Here is an 18,727-nt window from a genome sequence, read left to right on the forward strand (position 1 = left end):
GATAGATACAAAATTGGAAATCGATCCACATTCAAAATAGTAGTCCGCCTCGGCAATGGAAATGAACTTGTCTTAATTCTTTTTTGAATGGAACTGTACTTATTGTAACCTTGACCGCGTTAACTTGCTTCTTCGTAGAAATCGATCTACAGTTTCAGTTCAACTTTGTGTTTGTTTTTTAAGACTGTCTTGCGTACAAAGCCACCGAGACCGAATGGCACATGCCACCAATGCATGATTGCAACCGTAAACAGAATAGCTGATTGCTCGTTTAGCTGCTGAAATAATTATTAAATACCAGTTCGAGTGGCCCATATCATTGTTATAATTGCACACAAGCGACGTGGTCCATCCAGATCCAGACTGTGGCTCAAAGCCGGTGTAGAACTTGCTGCCACTTGCTAGCTGGAACGCCAGACACCAGCGGGCGGATAAACAGGCCTACAAACGCTTGTTGATTGTTCACAGAGCTCCGATCCGTATAGTTTGTATGAGTAGGAAAATCAAAACACAAGTTTCCGCGTAGGTGCCGAACAACCACCGAGTTCATTGTTCGATAGATCAATTTTCTGTTTCCTGTTGTAAAGGGATAGTATTATATGTTTCTATATATACAAGCAATTGATGTTTTAAAATCACTTTGTAAAATAATAACGAGTCTCCAGTCAACAATACGTCATTTTTATACTCAACCAGCGATCTCTACGATCGATTATCGGGTCTGTGGGAAACTTTCACTACCTTCCTGTGCATTTTTAATTCCCCATACCTGCTTGCAGATAATAAGCAGTTATTATAAATAGAGATAGAATTATCCATGAACGATGAATGCTTTTAAAGAAGGAGTCATCTATGGAAAAATGTACGAATTTATTGCTTTTATAAGTTTTTTTTCATTGCTTTTATTGATTGTTTGTGGAAAGTTAATTTTTAATTAATCACCTTTCTGAATGCTGATTCCTTGAGCATGTTCTGTATGGATCTGAATAATAGTTCAGTAAAGAAAACATTTTCAGAGTTATTGAACTATTTGATAAAACCACATTTTATTTTGTGATAACTGGTCAATTATAAATGCTCACATCAGGTGATCAGTATTCATTTCAACAAACACATTCCTTTTCGCCCGGTATTAGTCATCCATTTTAAGCTCCAGATCTTGATTCGCTATAACTTATGTTTGGCTTGACGATATCGGTCGGAGTGGTTTGTTATTCGACATTTGTTTATCTCATTAGAAAGCGAGACATTTGAATGAAATTGGACTCCTGTATATATCATTATTTTGTATTATAATTACCATTTTTGCATACAAACGGTTTCCCCACCAAATAATATGAATTAATCATTCACCATTAATGGATCTTCCCTTAACTTAACGTGTGTGGATTTTGTGCTTAGTTGTCGGTCTTACTGTTAACGATTCAATGTTTTTGGTTGTGAAAGAACCAAGTTGTCCGTAATATGAAAATTGACGACATTGACGTATGCGCCAAAGCAACACGTTACTTTTCTGTTAAAGAGATGACGAGGAGTCCGTTAACACTAATATTATGAAATGGCGTATAGGTCACTTTGTCAGATTACGACAGTGAGCATGTTTTAGTTAATGCTCACAAATGACGATTATTTATTAATACAAATAAAAATTCTCTTACTTTTCCGATTTCAAACCTCAAAAAGCATCACCTCAGTAAATTTTAACATCTTGTCTGTACTAACAAATTCGATTCACAATGATTACGAAATAGTTCGGCTTAGTACACGTAACTGAACGAAGTACACTGATACAACCTAAGTACTGAGTTCCATTTAAATTATGTCAGAAACAGATTTAATATTTGGCCCATCATTTTGAACGAACCGATCGCTTTCAATTGGCTTAGTAACAGCAGTCGATTAGTAGCCCGATTTAGGTCACTGTTAGGCAAGCCAAGTTTCAAAGTGCTCGCGTTTTCAGGGGCACACCACTCGGGATACGGAAGCAACGCACAACTGTCATTTTTATTTATTTTTCACGCATGCTGCGACGCAGCAAAGCCAAATCAACAAAAATGAAGCGGGAAGTTGCGTTGCCTCCAGTAGCGCCGAGTGGTGTGCCCCTGAAAACGCGAGCACTTTGAAACTTTGATTCCGTCAGGAGGACCTTTACAGTACTACACAAATCCTTTGAATTATTCAGGTAAACATTATACGCTGTATTAGCGTACCTTAAGGCAAAACCGGCAGATAGAACCACATTTTCCTGTAATTTTAGCCCCTGAACGTCATTTCGCACTGCACTGGCGCCTATGATCAAAAGTTATTGATACAGGACGGGCAAGTGCGAAATTATCTGCCGGTTAAATTTATGGTTTCAAAATAACGCTACAAAGTTTATGTTTGCTGATTTACTCTGCGAGCACATCACGGTTACGCATTTGAATACATATTGACAATGATGGCCGAGCCCACGAAACGCGTGGAAACGCTACGCTGCGCTACCGCTGCCTGCCACCATAGTTCACGATGAAACAACGGTACGGATAAGCGGCAGAATGCGCCCATTCCGTATGGCACATGTTGAAATTCGAAGCGGCGCGTGCAATGTATGCCAGTGGAAACAACTGATGCAATCAGGTGGGGCGGTCTGTTCACAAATTACGTAACGCAAAAACCAGAGTTTTGACCCCCTCCCTCCCCTCATAACAAAGTAACATTTTTTCAAGGCCCCATCCCCCCATATAATGCGTAACTGAGAAAATTTTGATTCCATTTTTTTTTCTAAAAGTACGTGGGTTTTGCATTTATTGGAAACTGTTAGATTAGAAACGGCACATGATTAAAACCAAGTTATCAAGAATGCAGCTAGTAAAAACTAAAATAGAATTTGCGACCAATTTTAGTTTAGCGGAATTGTTCTGTCGAGAAATACGATATTCGCTTTGTTTCTTTTATACGTAACGGTCTCTGCCATGTGCTTGATTTCGGTAATGACTCAAAACGATAACGATAGACAAATCATTTTTAAATTGGACTGTTTATGTGTAGTTTAAAAGTGGTTGAGCTAAATGCACTGCTTAGAATGAATATTCGAAATTCTCAGCAAACAATTGTTCGAAGTAAAACTCCGCTGTCTTTTAGGATTCTCAAAAATCATCAAAACAGCTCTTGCAGTGATAAAAAGTAAAAATACTACAAAAGACCAGTATGCGGACAATTATGCGTAGTATGGTAGTGAAAGGAGGAAAGGTTGGTACATGCATTCATTGTCATGATTAAGACATAATAGCACCGATTACCTCAATCAGTGATTAAAAAAAACCTTTAAAGATAAACTTTTATTCGCGTTATGCGTATGACGGTTGTAGTACCTGTTCCCCTCCTACCCACCTTTTTTAGTGTAACAAAAGCGCAAATGCAAGCTGAACCTCCCTCCCCCCAAAAGCGTTACGTAATTTCAGAACATCCCTAAAGACGTTTGCCCGCCAGATCAGGGCGTGTACGGTTTAGGAAACCGGTATGTACGTACATATAATTGATGGTGAAAACGCAATTAGCGGAATTTCGCGCTTGGATTGACGTGTGGAACTTGTCACAAATGAATGTGATTAAACGAAATTACAATGGACGATGGTAATCAGATTAATGCGGTAGATGGAATAAATAAACAAATTGTATAGTAATCCTGGTTCACCATGAAGAGGGGATTTTCCGTGATAAAATTTTGTGCACCAGGTATATTAATTAGTTGTTAAAGCAATTCTTTCGAAATTTCCATGGATTTTTTTTTTTTAGAAATTCCACGGAAAATTCTTTGGAATTTCCAAGGGTAAATTATTTGGAATTTCCATTGAAAATTGTTTGGATTTTCACCGAAAATTTTTCAGAATTTCCATGGCAAAGTTTTCGAAATTTTTATGAGAACTTCTTCGGCATTTCCATGATTTTTTTCTCGGAATATTTACCCGAAAAACTCTACCGCTGATTGTCCACGAAAATTGTGAAGAATTTCCACAGAAATTGTTTGGAACTTTCACAGAAAAACAAAATCAGGGAGCATGGACCAAAATCAAATCGCAGCATGTTTTGGACTTTCTTGTTTTCATTAAAAAAAAAGGCGTAAACATATGAGTTCTTTGTGAAATTGTATTATAGAAATAAGTCAAAAGAAGTTCGATTGATGCGCAATAACATTTACAATTAATCACAATAAACTCGAACCCTCAACCTCATACTCTCTAGATAGGCGTGATAATTTCTACACAACAAGACCACTTAAAAGGTCTCTGTTTGCGGAAAAGCCATCAGCCAGTTAGCTCTACTTTTTTGCAAATTGAATATCTTAGACTGTGGATGGATATACAACGAAAGTAAAGCACATGTGAAGATTGGACAAATCAAGCATCCGAAAGATAATTCAATTTGCAAAAGAGAGCTAACCGCGGTGGAGAGTTGAGTACTCGGATTCCTGATGGCTTTCACCGCAAACGAGACCTTTATGGTCTTGTTACTCAGTGTAGGATTACTCACATATCGGAGAGAGTAGGAGAGTTATATAGAACCAACATTTGAAAAGGGCTTGTTAAGCCAAAATTTATTCCTTCTGATTCTTTGTCACCATATATGGCTTTATATGTAGACGAAGTTAATCCAGAAGGGAACTAAATTTTGGCTGTTACGCTACCTTTTCAAATGTTGATCTAGAAAGATTGAATTCCCTCCAAGACACGTGAATTCTTTCGCAAATTTCATATCAATTTGTCCTTATTTCAGGAAACATATGCTGTGCATATGCACAGCCAAAGATATTTAACGTAATAACATTTGTGAGGTAGAGGATTAATTCTGAGAATTTGAAAAGTCGTTGGGGTTTCAGAGGAAATGACTTATTATATTTAAGGAATATTCTTTTTTAATTAGTGTATGAAAATTATTATATATTTTTTACGAGAACTTGATCTGAATTTTTCCTGATTTTCTTGAGAAAATCTTCGAATGTTTATCGGATTCTTCTTATTTTCCATTAAAAATATGTTGAACTTCCATTGAATTTCTAGAACTGGAAATTTTGATATTAGCATTAGTATGGAAGCAATTCGCACTAAATTCGTAGGTGAGGTACAAGCAAGCCAGGATTATTGTATAGAGAGTAATAATATTTTCATCCACACCACAGATATTGATTTGGGACTAATCACTATCTCTTAGAAAAAAAAACAATGCACTCTCCAGTAGTCGAGATCTGTCCTGCCCGACCTTGCGAATGCTTATGAAGGGGAAGGATGGTTATTTTTTATTTTATTTTGTTTATTTCAATTAATAACTTAAAGACTAGTAGTCTTTATAAATGTTAGCTCTGTTTATAAAGAAGAACTAGTGTCACGTTAATAAGGGGCGATAATCTGTGAGTCATATTTTCATCATTATCTTGTATGAGAGTGAATAGAAATTGAAAAAAAAGAAAAACTGATTATTGATTATTAAAGATTATTAAAGTTGCTCAAACATTTTTTTTCTGAATCCGTATAATTGATGTTCCATTGGTTAGATCATTTGGGGAGCAAATTCCATGTACCACCTCTTGACAAAAAAAGGAATTACCATGCTTGGTTGTACGATGTGGCAGGGAAGGGAATTGAATTTGGTAAAGCGGGCTCTTCTACACTGACTACAAGTTTGCTGTGTAAAATATCTAGGTTGTTGATTTGTTACAATATTTCGAATTTGCAAGCAAGCACCTAAAAAGCTTGGCCAGAAGTTCTCAAAGGACAACCAATCAGTTTGGACTGCAAATGTGTAACATACGGTCGAATCTACTTACAATTGAAAAACGTATCTCACGCATGCATTCAATGCAACATCGTAACTTGTTCTTCGTGGACGATGATATTCTGTTGCAATAGAAAATCGCAATTGGTGAAATACCGGAAAAACGAGGCTTTTCGAAGAGTTTAAATTTTATATCCAGATGATAAAAAATGTGCACAAAGTTGAAGGGTTCTCAATTTTGAATAAATTTTTACCCACCGCATTGGAAGAAGAATGTAGTGATCCCATTCCAAGATTATTTTTAATTAGGAATCCCTAGACTAGTTGTCTTTTCATCGTACCTCAGTGGAGTTTGATTCAATATCAGCGAAAGGGACGTTTCCATTGTAAAAAGCTTGTTGTTGGAACATAGCATAAGTTTTCTCTCGACATTAATTGAGAGTTTTATTTCTAGAGGACCACTCAAAATTCGTAGACAAATCTTCATTTACGTATCTTGCAATGGAATCTATACTATAATTAGAACAATCCAAGTATAACTCTACATCATCCAGCGACCATATATGTATTTTTACAATAGCTTCAAAATATTAGGTAAATCATTAATATACATGGTAAAAAAGATTGGTCCAAGAATGGATCGCTTGGGGCACTCCAGACAAAATAGGAATAAAACTAGAAAATGTATTATTATTGTATACACTTTGACGTCTTTCTGATAGATACGAATAAACTAAACGTGCTGCGTTGGAAGAAAAACTAAAGTTTCTTTTGCAGCTACTGCACAAGTTTTGAATGACTGATTGTGTCAGAAAGCTTTAGAAAAATCTACAAAAGAACTAATACTACCAGGTTTACCCTTATCTAACAAGCTATTCCTATATCATCGAAATACTTTCATCATCCCGCTGTCTTCGTGCTGTGTTTTTGGACGGTATCCCGATTGGAGAAAGTGTCTGTCAATAGATCATTTTCATCTCAAATATTCGCAAATCTGTTTCTCTTTAGTATGGATTCCAGAACTTTAGAAAAGAAGAAACACAGAGAATGCTGATAGAGGCGCAAATTTTGGAGAGAACTATGAAACATTTTTTCTTTTTTATCGGAATGATTTTTTAGAAAGTTTCCAGCACTTAGGGAATCGACAGTTTTCTATTATTGCATTGAAAATATGAGTTATCTATTGATATAAGATAGGGCAAACCCACATTTTTATAAACCTTTGAGTGGTATGTTATCTAGTCCTACTGCATCAGATTTGATATCACAAATTGAATTTATAACCTGGGCTTCATCAACAGTGTGAAATCTGAATGTTGACCATTGCGGAACTTCAGGGTGCGGCATGAAACCAATATCCCCATTGCTGAAACTCTCTGAGAGAGAAAAAATTGGTTTATAGTGTCAGCTTCAAAAGTACTTCGCTTTGTATTATTGGGGGATGAATTATTAATTCCGATATTCTTTAGTCGTTTCCAAAGTGTATTTGCGGGAAGATCAGTGTTGATTCGAAGGGTGAGGAAATCTTGTTTAGCTTTTCGAACTAGAAAATTTACCTTGTTTCGTAGTCTTTTAAACAATGCGTGATCACTTTCATTTCGATGTGACTTTCCATTGCTTAAATGACATATCACGATCAACAACGGCTCTTGCGATACCATTAGTAAACCATGGATTTGGATTACTTTTCTTAGATATTGTACGGATTGGTACATGCTGGTCGTGGAATCACAAATGATGGAATTGAAAATGTCAACGAGCATATCTGGGTCAGTAATACTGTAAAAGCTATCCAGTCTATTGCGTCCAGGGAATTAGAAAGTTCAGTAGCATTGACTCGATCATAGTTCCGAATTTGGAAGCTATTACTGTTTAACTGTGTTGTTTCTATATTTAACGAAGCAAAGATCATGTCGTGATTTGAAAGTACAGGAATATCAATTTGATTGAATCTTAATATATGACTTGAGTCATTGCATAAAAGTAGATCTAGTTGAGAGGCACCATTCATATGGAAATCATCTAGTTGGACACCTACTTAAGAAAGATGCAGAGAACTCTACCACCTCTAATAGGAATACCCCCATGGAAGGTTTTGGGATTCTTAGGTCGAATTCGTTTTTAAACCTGGGTCAGTGCCAACAAAAGATATTTTAGTTACTAGATAAAGATTGTCGCTGTCGTCGCTGTCTCGGAACATCTTTTTTGCCGGCGAGGATAGGGGAGCTAAATGTCAAAGAAGGAAAATCCATACGATTTGACAGTAGTATGTACCACACATGTTTCGGACAGCAGAACAAAGGGAACCGAAGCGACAATCTTTATCTAGTAACTAAATATCTTTTGTGAACCCCTGAATATTTTCATTTTCAAACATTTTCAGTTCCATCTGTCATTGGATATGTTGGTGTGCGTAGCATCGTGTTTGTTTTGATTGAAACATATTATCCAGGACATCCAGTGCACGGGCAGTGCGTTGGCGTTGACTAATCAGAACATGAAAAATAAATATGTATAAGTGCGTGAATTGATTTTTGCGGATAGTGGAATTTACTTTTGGTGGATATAAACAGGAAACTGCTCCTGGAATTCATCTCATGGCTCCGATATTCATCCCATCAAAAACAAAGCAATGGAAAAGAATTTGGATTGTTCATTATTTTTGTGATTTTTCTCAGCAGTGAGCACGCATGTTGACAAAAAGAGGCGACGAAATTGGTGCTGCATTTCTTTGTTTCCCGATGAGATGAATATATGTTCAGTAGGGTGGCTCAAAAAATACTTTTTCAAATTTCTTGATGGGCCGCCCTCTTATTCGGTTCTATTTGGTGCCCTGATGCTCTGGACGAAATTTCAGTAAATCGGTCAACGTTTGGGCGGTGCTAAACTCATTGGAAGTTTTTATGGAAAAATGTATGCAGAAACATCCCAAAACAGTGATTTGCAGTTGGACGGCACAATTTACGATCAAGAAGCATGATACTCATTCAGTTCTTGTAGAATATGTAGAATAAAATACAGAATGTTATGCTGAAAACCGCGAGAAGATTAGAGTTTTTTAGGCAAAGATATTAGCATTTTACTGGAGTGTAGTAGGGGGGAATTTATTTCTTTTCAGTAAAAGAAACGAAATTTGCTCAAACCCCACTTCAGAGAAATGCTAATAGCTCAACCGGGCAAATTATAATGTTCGCAGTTCTACATAACATTCTGTATTAAATTTCAAGATCTGAATGAGTATCATAGTTCTTCATCGTAAGTTGTGCCGACCAACTACAATTCACTGTTTTTGGATGTTTCTGCGCCATTTTTGCATATAAACTTCCAACGAGTTTAGCACCACCCAAACGTTGACCGATTTGGCTGAAATTTTAAGCATCAGGGCATCAAATAGAACCGAATAAGAGGGCGGCCCATCAAAAAAATTGAAAAAAGTTTTTCCCATACTAATTTGAGCCACCCTAACGTAGAATCAAACCTACTGAATCGATTCAATGGGTACTTAACAGTTTTGCTCCCTACAAATTTCCAGGGGAGGATGGGATTTATCACGTTCTTCTTCAGAGAGGTTTTCAGCATATCAAACATGTTTTAAAAAAGCTTTTAGTATGCAGTTTTGCTACTGGGTATATTCCCATATCCTGGCGGGATGTCACTGTAAAGTTTATCCCAAAAGGAGGACGTGCTTCGTATGAAGAAGCAAAGAGTTTTAGACCATCAGTCTGACCTCATTTCTTCTGGAAATGCTTAGAACGTATTATCGATCATCACATTCGTGATGACTGTTTGGCAAACATGCCTCTTCATGTTAATCAACATGCTTACCAATCTGGAAAGTCCACCGTGACTCTTCGAGAAAGCATTCGCTCAAAAACAATCGTGCTTGGGTGCTTTCTTAGATATTGAAGGTGCTTTCGACAATGTGTCCTTCTATGCAATATTGGAAGCCGCACGTTGTCATGGGCTACCTAATATTATTACCAAATGGATTCACCAGATGCTTAAAAACCGACATCTCTACTCGACATTACGTCAAGTAGCGGTAAGGAAAATAATATAAATAAAATAAATGTCTGCGGATGCCCTCAAGGGGGAGTATTATCTCCACTTTTGTGGAATCTCGTTGCAGATACGCTATTGAGGTTACTAAATAATGGCGGTTTTCCTACCTATGGATTTGCCAACGACTATCTAACATTGATAGTGGGTTTGTGCATTACTACCTTATTCGAGCTGATGCAAAGTGCTCTTCAGGTACTTGAAAGTTGGAGTCGCCAATATGGCCTTTCGGTCAATCCGAATAAAACATCTATTGTTCTTTTCATGGAAAAACGTAACCGCAATGGTATTCGTCCATCTTTTTGGTTCTGAAATCGATGTAACTGATTAGGTGAAGTATGTGGGTCTAATTTTGGATTCAAAGCTTTCCTGGACTCCTAACATTGAGTTCAGAATCAAAAAGACGTGTATGGCTTTCGGTCAATGCCGACGAATTTTTAGTAAAACTTGGGATCTTGAACCCAAATATATCAAATGGATTTACCTAACAGTTGTACGACCAATTTTGGCTTATGGATGTCTCGTGTGGTGGCAAAAGGGGGAAGTGAGGACAATTCAGTCTAAATTTAGGCCATCTTCAAAGGATGTGCTTAATGGCAATAACTGGTGCGTTCTTCTTCAACTCCACGGGTGCTCTCGAAGTTCTCTTCGACGTGGCCCCACTACACATACATCTCAAACAAGAAGCATTTTCTTGTACTTACCGACTATGGGTACTCGGTTTTATGGAAGAGAATCCTGTAAACCGCAGTTCTACACACTTCGTTGTTACCGCTTATGGTTAATTGGGACAACATTTTCCTTGCTCCAAGTGATCTCACACACGTTAGTAGTTTTCCTTATAGGACATTTTCAACACAATTCCCCTCGCGGTATGAGTGGACATCTGGCTATTTGGAGAGAAGTATGTCGGACAGCATTGTTTGTTACACTGACGGCTCCCTCCTCGAAGGTAGAGCAGGTGCAGGCGTCTATTCGCGTGAGCTGATATTGGAACAGTCACACTCACTGGGTACACACTGCACTGTCTTTCAAGCGGAAATATTTGCCATCATTTGTGGAGTGAAATCTGCAATGCAGCAACGCATTATGGGCAAAGTCATATACTTCTGTTCAGATAGCCAAGCAGCTATTAAAGCTCTCGCCTCGGCCAACTCAAGGTCGAAGTTAGTAATCGCATGTCGAACTCAAATTGAAGAACTGAATTCAGTTAATACTTTACACCTTATATGGGTACCTGGCCATTCTTCCATAGCTGGAAACGAATTGGCTGATGAGTTAGCTCGTAATGGAGCATCGCATGACTTTATTGGCCCTGAGCCAGCTATTCCAATATCCAAGAGTTGGGTGAAGCTTTTGATCAACTATTGGGCTGTCACTCAGCACAAATGGCATTGGAGTAGTCTGGATTCATGTCATCAAACAAAACTGTACATCAGGGAGCCATCTCCGGTAGTAGCAAGCTATTTAGCTAATCTGTCTGAACAGAATTGCAGTGTCTTAGTCAAGGCCTTGACAGGTCACTGCCGACTGAACTATCACATGGCAAATTTTCAACGCGTTGAATCATCTGTTTGTATTAGTTGTGAATCCGATTATGGAACTTCTTATCATCTAATATGTAACTGCCCAGTCTATGCACAATTGCGCTTCCAAATATTTGGTAAACACTTACTTAGTGAAATTGACTTCAGAAACCTGACCCTTCAGAGTATTTTGTTGTGGTTAGGAGCTATAAGCTCTTGTACGCTTATGCGTTGTATGCCCTCTTCAAGGCCTTTTCCAAACATTCCCTTTGTTCTTCCATCCACATTTCTTTCCTTTTTGTTCACTTCCTTTCCCGTCAGGTGTGTGATGAAAAAGGCTGTGAAGACGATGGCATAAATCTCCCAAATTGAGGTGAACGTGCCCCTGGAGCCGACGTTCTGATACCTGATACCTGATACACTACACACTCAGTTTTTAATTCTGTAGCTCGGCAAAAATCCGCACTGCCGTCTGCCCAGCAAAATAAAAACTGATATCCCGGCAATGACGTTTGTTAGCTGATTTTCGGCAAATTATTTGCTGTTTTTAATCAACAAGAAATCTCAAGCATGTTTGCTGGGGCACGGCTGTGCGAAACTCGGTAAAAGTTTAACATTTTGCTGAGATCCTGCAAAAAAATTAAGTGTGTAAGTGTACAAAAGGTTACGTGCTCACTCAAAAACAAACATTTTATAGAAGGCCTGGAGGCCCTTAGTGTTATATGCCAAATGACACAGCTTGACGAACTGAAGTGATATCACTTATATATGTTTGTCTGTGTGTACGTGTGTGTATGTATGTGTGCAAAAACTCGCTGGTTTTGTTTGGTGACCATAAAGTAGGATACGACACAATTTAAAAAACAGGCATTTCGAAAGGCTAACTCATACTCATTTCAATATTAATGTTAACAGTTATTACGGATCTTTTCAAAATTTTCCGTTTCACGGATTCCGTAAAGTTCTTCCGCTGCTGTCAAAGTTCTACCGCAAGCCTGAAAATCTTCAATACACTGAAACAAAAATCAGATATTTGGCGTTGTCATCGTAAAATGCCATGCCAAGCAGCAGAGAAAAAGTATGAAGTGACAGCTGCGGAAGTTTAAAAATTGAACCGAAAACCGAAAAGTTTTCTCTGGAACAGCAATATATTGCAATAGGACTTGCTAAATATATTTTACTAGTTGACCCGGCAGACGTTGTCCTGCATAGTAGGCGAGAATGCGCGTTGTGAACTGCCCATGCGAAAATCCCATAGTTTTTCACGATTTACTCAACCTTACTCGTGATTTTTGCATGAAGAAATATCATATAAACCCGTCGGAAACTTTAACGAACATATCTGCTGAAAGAATGAAGGAAATCCATCCATCCGTTTTCGACTTATGCGACCATTTCATTTTTATAATATAGAAAGATTAGATCTACCAAATCATGAATAATAACATTCAAATACATTTTCTTTTAAAAATTACTAACCTTGAATTGGAGATATATATTCTCGTATTCAACATCAAAGCAATGTCAATTCATTAGGTTTCAAGTTGGTTCGATTTGCGTCAGAGCTTATTCAAACAAATGTGCCAATTATCGTAAACATATTGTTGTTATTCCAACTTTCGATTTGCAACACTTATTGCCAGAGAAGAAGATGATTACGAATGTTAGTGCGACTTCAGACATTTCTCCCGACTTTGTAGATCAATAATTCACGATTGGGAATAAATTGAAATGAATTGCTTTCACAGTTAGCCTACGTCTCGCTTCGACCGGATAGGATGTGTGAATACACTGTGGAATAACACAGACTTTCTACTCGCTGGAACATGGATTAGCGTGATCTAACATGACTGGACAAGTCCAATCCAAAGCGACAGATAATCGTCCAAGCTCGTTATCCAAATCATAAATACATTAATTTGCGAGTCAAAATAGTTTAATTTTTAATGTCGATGAACTCCATGTTGAACTAAATTCGTATTTACAGCACATATTTTGTCTGATTATTAAAGGTTCTCAACGCTTCGCATGAGCAAATCGTTCAACACTCAACAGTCCGCTTTCAAATTTGATCTACATCTACCAACAACTGTAGCTGTGGGTGTATGAAAACGAGTTCTTAAATGCAAAGCACGTGCTTTTGAGTACCGATTGATATCACAACTACACCACAGTCGGAATGGTTCATTCATTCTCAATCCAAATTGTCGTGGACCCCGGTGTGGCGGGGCCTCTTCTTTGCATTGACTGTTTTCGTAGCACCCGTCTGCTTGGTTGCTAGGCTATGGGCTTGTCCGACCGTCTGGCTTGCCGTAGGCGATCGAATTGCATCCTCTATTCTGTTTCCCACATTCCTGCCGCACTTGGTCGCCGTGCTTTCTCGCACGTATTTCGTCCTTGTCCAAATCCCCCAGTGAACGATCGCAACTTTTGATTTTTTCCTTCTACACACATCGACCATTGCCCTCGCGCTTTAGGATCCTCAGTGATCCTCGGCTTGTTTTACCCTGCACGTCACTTTTTCGAACACTGACGAACATAATTCAAAACTTACATCCAAAAGCATAATTTTTATGACATGACATACGATTTATCCGCATATGCAAAATGTTACGTTAAATTCTATAGTACCAAAATGCTAGAGTTCCGCATTCAACTAATTCGGATTAGATCAACACAATTGTTTTTCAATATTCTAGTTTTTCCATAGACAATACTGAAACATTTCAAAAGTAATAGCACTTTAATTTTAAAAAATACCATGAAATTAAATATTAAATAAAATACTATCACATTTTCTAACTGCACACGTATTGGAACGAGAAACGTGAGAGGTCCACGCACCGAAGTTTGGCCACCACTTTTAAGGTGTGTGAACTGTGTCCAAATCAGTAGTTTGAGTTCGGCAAAGACTTGGGAACTCTAGAGCACATGGGAAATGGAATTCAATGGCGGATTGAAATTTATTATAATTGACTGATAGCGAATCGAAGAATTTAAAATTCTAATTGATAAGCAAGTTGACATACTAATACCAACACGACTGATTTGAATGGTATTGAATCGTGTACATTGAGAAGAGATAGTTAACAGGGGAGCTATTTACCATATTACAGTGCCATATTCATCATATCTCGAAATAGAAACATGAGGCCCCAGTTTAATCAAATCTTACTTAACTAACGAAAATAAACAAGCTCATTTGCTTTTGACTTCTTTATATTTTACTGTGCCAATCATGAGATGCACATTCAAACATTTCTCAGAGAATAAAATAAATATTAACTCATCTTTTCTTTTGCTTTTCCTTACATTTCATAAAATATTTTTAAGTATTCTGATACTCTTTTTAAACATTACATTGTGAATAATCAGTGTTTTGCTAAAACTACGGAAGACAGATCGGACATTTTTTATTTACAAAAAATAGGCCGACGAAGACTTGTGAGTATATCGACCAAAATGGTAAGTTTAAACATATTTGCCTAGCATCAATTAATTAAGATAAGTAATTGGTATATAAGCCTTCTATCGAAAGTTCGGTTTTGGTATTAACTTAGTGTACCAGAGAGGCAAATAAAACCATAATAATTTCCGCTGATGACTTATTGACTTGTTCGTTGATGTTGGGGTCACTTACCGAATGTCAATCCAAGATTAGTAGATGCCAGTTTCGTAGTAAGGCGTACTTCAATTGCGGATGCAGCCTAATAGCCGCTCACTTGATCACGAGGTGCACTGCGCAGTTTTGAAATAATTGCCGATCAGATGATATTCTGCGCGACTACAATTTGCTTTCACGAGAAACTATTTCCGCCTACAGCAGCCCTTTGATCACGATCTTCTTCTCTTCCGTCGTATTCACTTTCCCACACTCACACTGAACTGCCGAAACACTACTTGATCGAGAAATTTTTTGTTGCACAATCTTTGATCATTCGAGCAAATGGACTTCAAACTATAAAAGAATAGTTACAAAAATAGGTAAACACTTTGAACAAAAGATGTGATTTTGTTAGAAAAAATGATTTGCTTTGCCGCAGAAAGACATTGAAAGGACAGAAAAAAAGATATTTTTACCCAGCTCGGGCAAGTTGTCGAACGACGCGTGGACGTTTTTCTACAGCTCTGAAGCACACTTCGAAAAACCGCGCGACCGTCAGTGCCGAGATTCGGGAAATGAATGAATTCGAACACAACCTCCAACAACGGGTGACATCGCAACAACGCGACGCTGCGATGATCGTCTCCCGCTCCGGTTGGGTGGTTCAAAACGAGTTTTTCACATCAGACAGTACCTCAGTTGTAGTCGGTGGTTAGGATCTGTGCCCGTGTGGTTGTAGACGATGACGGTAGTGTTGAAGACCTGCCACATGTTATGAATGAACGCGATGAAGGCAATGCGCGTGTTGAGAAATTTGAGTGCCGCTAGTAGCTAAGCTTAACGTATACAAACGCTTCTAAACAGCTGTTTACATGAAGACTTGTAGTTACCGAATACAAACACTGTAACTGGTAAACGCCATTCAAGATTGATTACGACAGACAGATAAATAGGAGTGTTCAAAATATATTGTCATCGATCCTGAGAAGTAATATTTTAGGTGCAGAAAGAATTCATAGTGATCATATGCTAGTGTTGAACCCCCTTAATCTACCTGTTGTGTATTTCACCTCCTCTCCAAGCAGCACATACAACATTTTTCAAATAGCTGCTTGTTCCCAAAAAATGCATTGAAACCTGTGGCAATACGAAATTTCTCATATCAGAAACAAAACAGATAAGTTGCACAAAGTCGTGAAATACGTACTAATAGTGAAACACGAAAGCGTATCATCTGTGAATGTCGGACCTGCTACAGGTTCCAAAGATTCACACCCACACCAAATGTATCATGTACAGAACGCTCATAACTAAGACCGGTGATTCTCTACGTACATGATACTTAGACTATGCTCGAGCAGAACTTGCAAGCACTTGGTGTATTCATATTTGGATCATATTTGCACGGCAAATAACGGCCGTATTCAGTATCCAGAAGATAGCTAAAACTGGAAGAATACGATGGGCAGGGCATGTTGCAAGAATGCCGGACAGCAACCATGTACAAATAGCATTCGTTTCCCATCCGGTAGGTACAAGGTGTGGGCGCTGTGAACTAGGTTGGCGAACCAAGTAGAAATCTATTTGGCGAGCGTGGCACAACCGAGGATGCGGTGTCAAGCCATTTGGCCGAATGCCGTTTGCCCGACTAGTTAAAAAACTTGAAAATTTGAGAAAAACATTTTATGAGTAATGAAGAGTGAGAAATGGGAAGTGAGTATTCAGAAGTAGGGAGTGAGAATCGAGAAGTGAAAAAAGGAAAGAGAAAAGTGAACTGAGTACTCAAAGCGAAGAATTTCTTCCTTCTTCCATCTTCTTTCTTCCTTCATCCTTCTTACTTCTTTCTTCTTTCTTTTTTCTTCCTATTTCCTTTTTCCATCTCCCATCTGTCTTCTTCCTTCTTTCTTCTTCTTTCTTTTCTCTTCATTTTCTCTTCTTCCTCTTCCTTTCTTCGTTCTTCCTTCTTCCTTCCTCTTTTATCTTTCTTTCTATCTTCTTCAATCTTCCTTCTTTCTTCTCTTTTTTTTATTCCTTCTTCCTCCTTCTTTCTTCTTTCTTCCTTCTTCTTTTTTCCTTCTATATTCTTCCATCTTCCTTCCTTCTTCCTTCTTTATTCTTCTATCGTCCTTCTTACTTTTGCTTGTTTCTTCCTTCCTCAATCTTCTTTCTTTCTTCCTTCTTTCTTATTATTTTTCCATTCATCCTTCTTCTTTCTTCTTATTTTTTCCTTTTTCCTAAATTTCCTTCTTCTTTATCCCTTCTTACTTCTTCTTGTTTCCTCCTCCATATTCCTTATTTCTTCTTCCTTCTTCCTTTATCCTTCTTCCTTATTCCATCTTCCTTCATCCTTCTCCTTTCTTCCTTCTTCCTTCTTCCTTATTTCTTCTTCCTTCTTTATTCTTCCTTCCTCCTTCCTTCTTCCTTCTTCCTTCTTCCTTTTTCCTTCATCCTTCTTCCTTCTTCCCTTTTTTCTTCATCCTTCTTCCTTCTTCCTTTTTCTTTTTCTCTCTCCCTTCTCCTTTTTTTTCACTCTATCTTTTTTCATCTTCCTTTTCCTTATTTCTTCTTTTTCTTCTACCTTCTTCATTCTTCCTTCTTTCCTCTTCGTTTTTCCTTCTTCTTTCTCTCTTCATCCTTCTTCCTTTTTCCTACTTTCTTTTTCCTTCTTCTTTCTTCCTTCTTCCATCTTTCTTCTTTCTTCTTCCTTATCCCTTCTTCTTGTTTCTTTCCTTCTTTCCTTCCTTTTTGCCTTTCTCGTCCAACGAAGTTGCACCGAAAGGCTATCATTTCACTCCCAAAACGAACTTTTTATAGAAGCCTCGGAGACCCATAGTATTATATACCAATCGACTCAGCTCGACGAACTGAGCACATGTCTGTCTGTCCGTGTGTATGTATGTGTGTATGTGTGTGTGTATGTGTGTGCACAAAAGCTAAGCAAAACATTAGACAACTTTTCGTATAGTAATCTTTAACCGATTTTTCTCATAACAAGTTTTATTCGACAGGGGACAAAGTCTTGTTGATCACAATTGAATTTGATAACGATCGACCGTTGCGTTTAAAAGTTATGAAGAAAATGGTACATCGATCCATATAAGCCCCATATAAGGTTGGTGTCTTGGCAGTATCACTACTCGCTGAATTAAAATGGGTTTTTCTTGTCACTTCTCACTTATTCACGCTTCCCACTACAAACATTTCTTATTTCTCACTACTCACTTCACCAATCATTCAGCTCATAATAAAGACTGCAAGCCGAAAATAAACCCTTCCACTTCACCCACTTAATAAGGAAACGTATTTCAACTCAATACCAAATTTTCAAAACAACTTATCTGCTTTTGTAAACTTTTGTCCTGGTATAAGGTGGGACACCAAACAGACCTGACACGACGGCCCTCCGACGAGATAGAAGGTTTGCGCCCAATAAGGCCCAATAAGCCGCCTTCAAAAACAACCATTACGAACGATATAGAAGATAATACGACTCGATATAATCGGCAACGACCTAGGCGACGGATAAAGGATCACAATTGGAAGGTTGGAACATGGAACTGCAAGTCGCTGGGGTTCGCAGGTTGCGACAGGATAATTTACGATGAATTACATCCCCGCAACTTCGACGTCGTAGCGCTGCAGGAAATCTGCTGGACTGGACAGAAAGTGTGGAAAGCGGACATCAAGCGGCTACATTCTACCAGAGCTGTAGCATCACCAATGAGCTAGGAACCGGCTTCAGAGTGCTGGGCAAGATGCAACAACAGTCAACAACAACAGGGTGGCA

At 38.1% G+C, this 18,727-nt stretch overlaps 1 protein-coding gene across 3 annotated transcripts in view; it reads right to left on the minus strand.

Moving 5' to 3' along the window:
* The window catches only part of LOC134210834 (putative phospholipase B-like lamina ancestor), a 142,094-nt gene extending 126,552 nt beyond the window's left edge, over positions 1–15,542 (minus strand). The window contains exons 1-2 of one of the 3 annotated variants that reach the window (XM_062687165.1): positions 15,417–15,542; positions 14,977–15,294 (exon numbers count right to left, since the gene is read on the minus strand). The gene's annotated coding sequence lies outside the window, so the exon portion shown is untranslated. Of the gene's footprint in view, positions 1–14,976 lie in introns of all 3 variants that reach the window. The other 2 variants (XM_062687164.1, XM_062687163.1) reach the window with 2 other exon arrangements.
* Positions 15,543–18,727: the final 3,185 nt, after the last annotated feature.

Source organism: Armigeres subalbatus, chromosome 2 (genome assembly GCF_024139115.2).
Source record: "Armigeres subalbatus isolate Guangzhou_Male chromosome 2, GZ_Asu_2, whole genome shotgun sequence".
Classification (NCBI taxonomy): Eukaryota; Metazoa; Arthropoda; class Insecta; order Diptera; family Culicidae; genus Armigeres; species Armigeres subalbatus.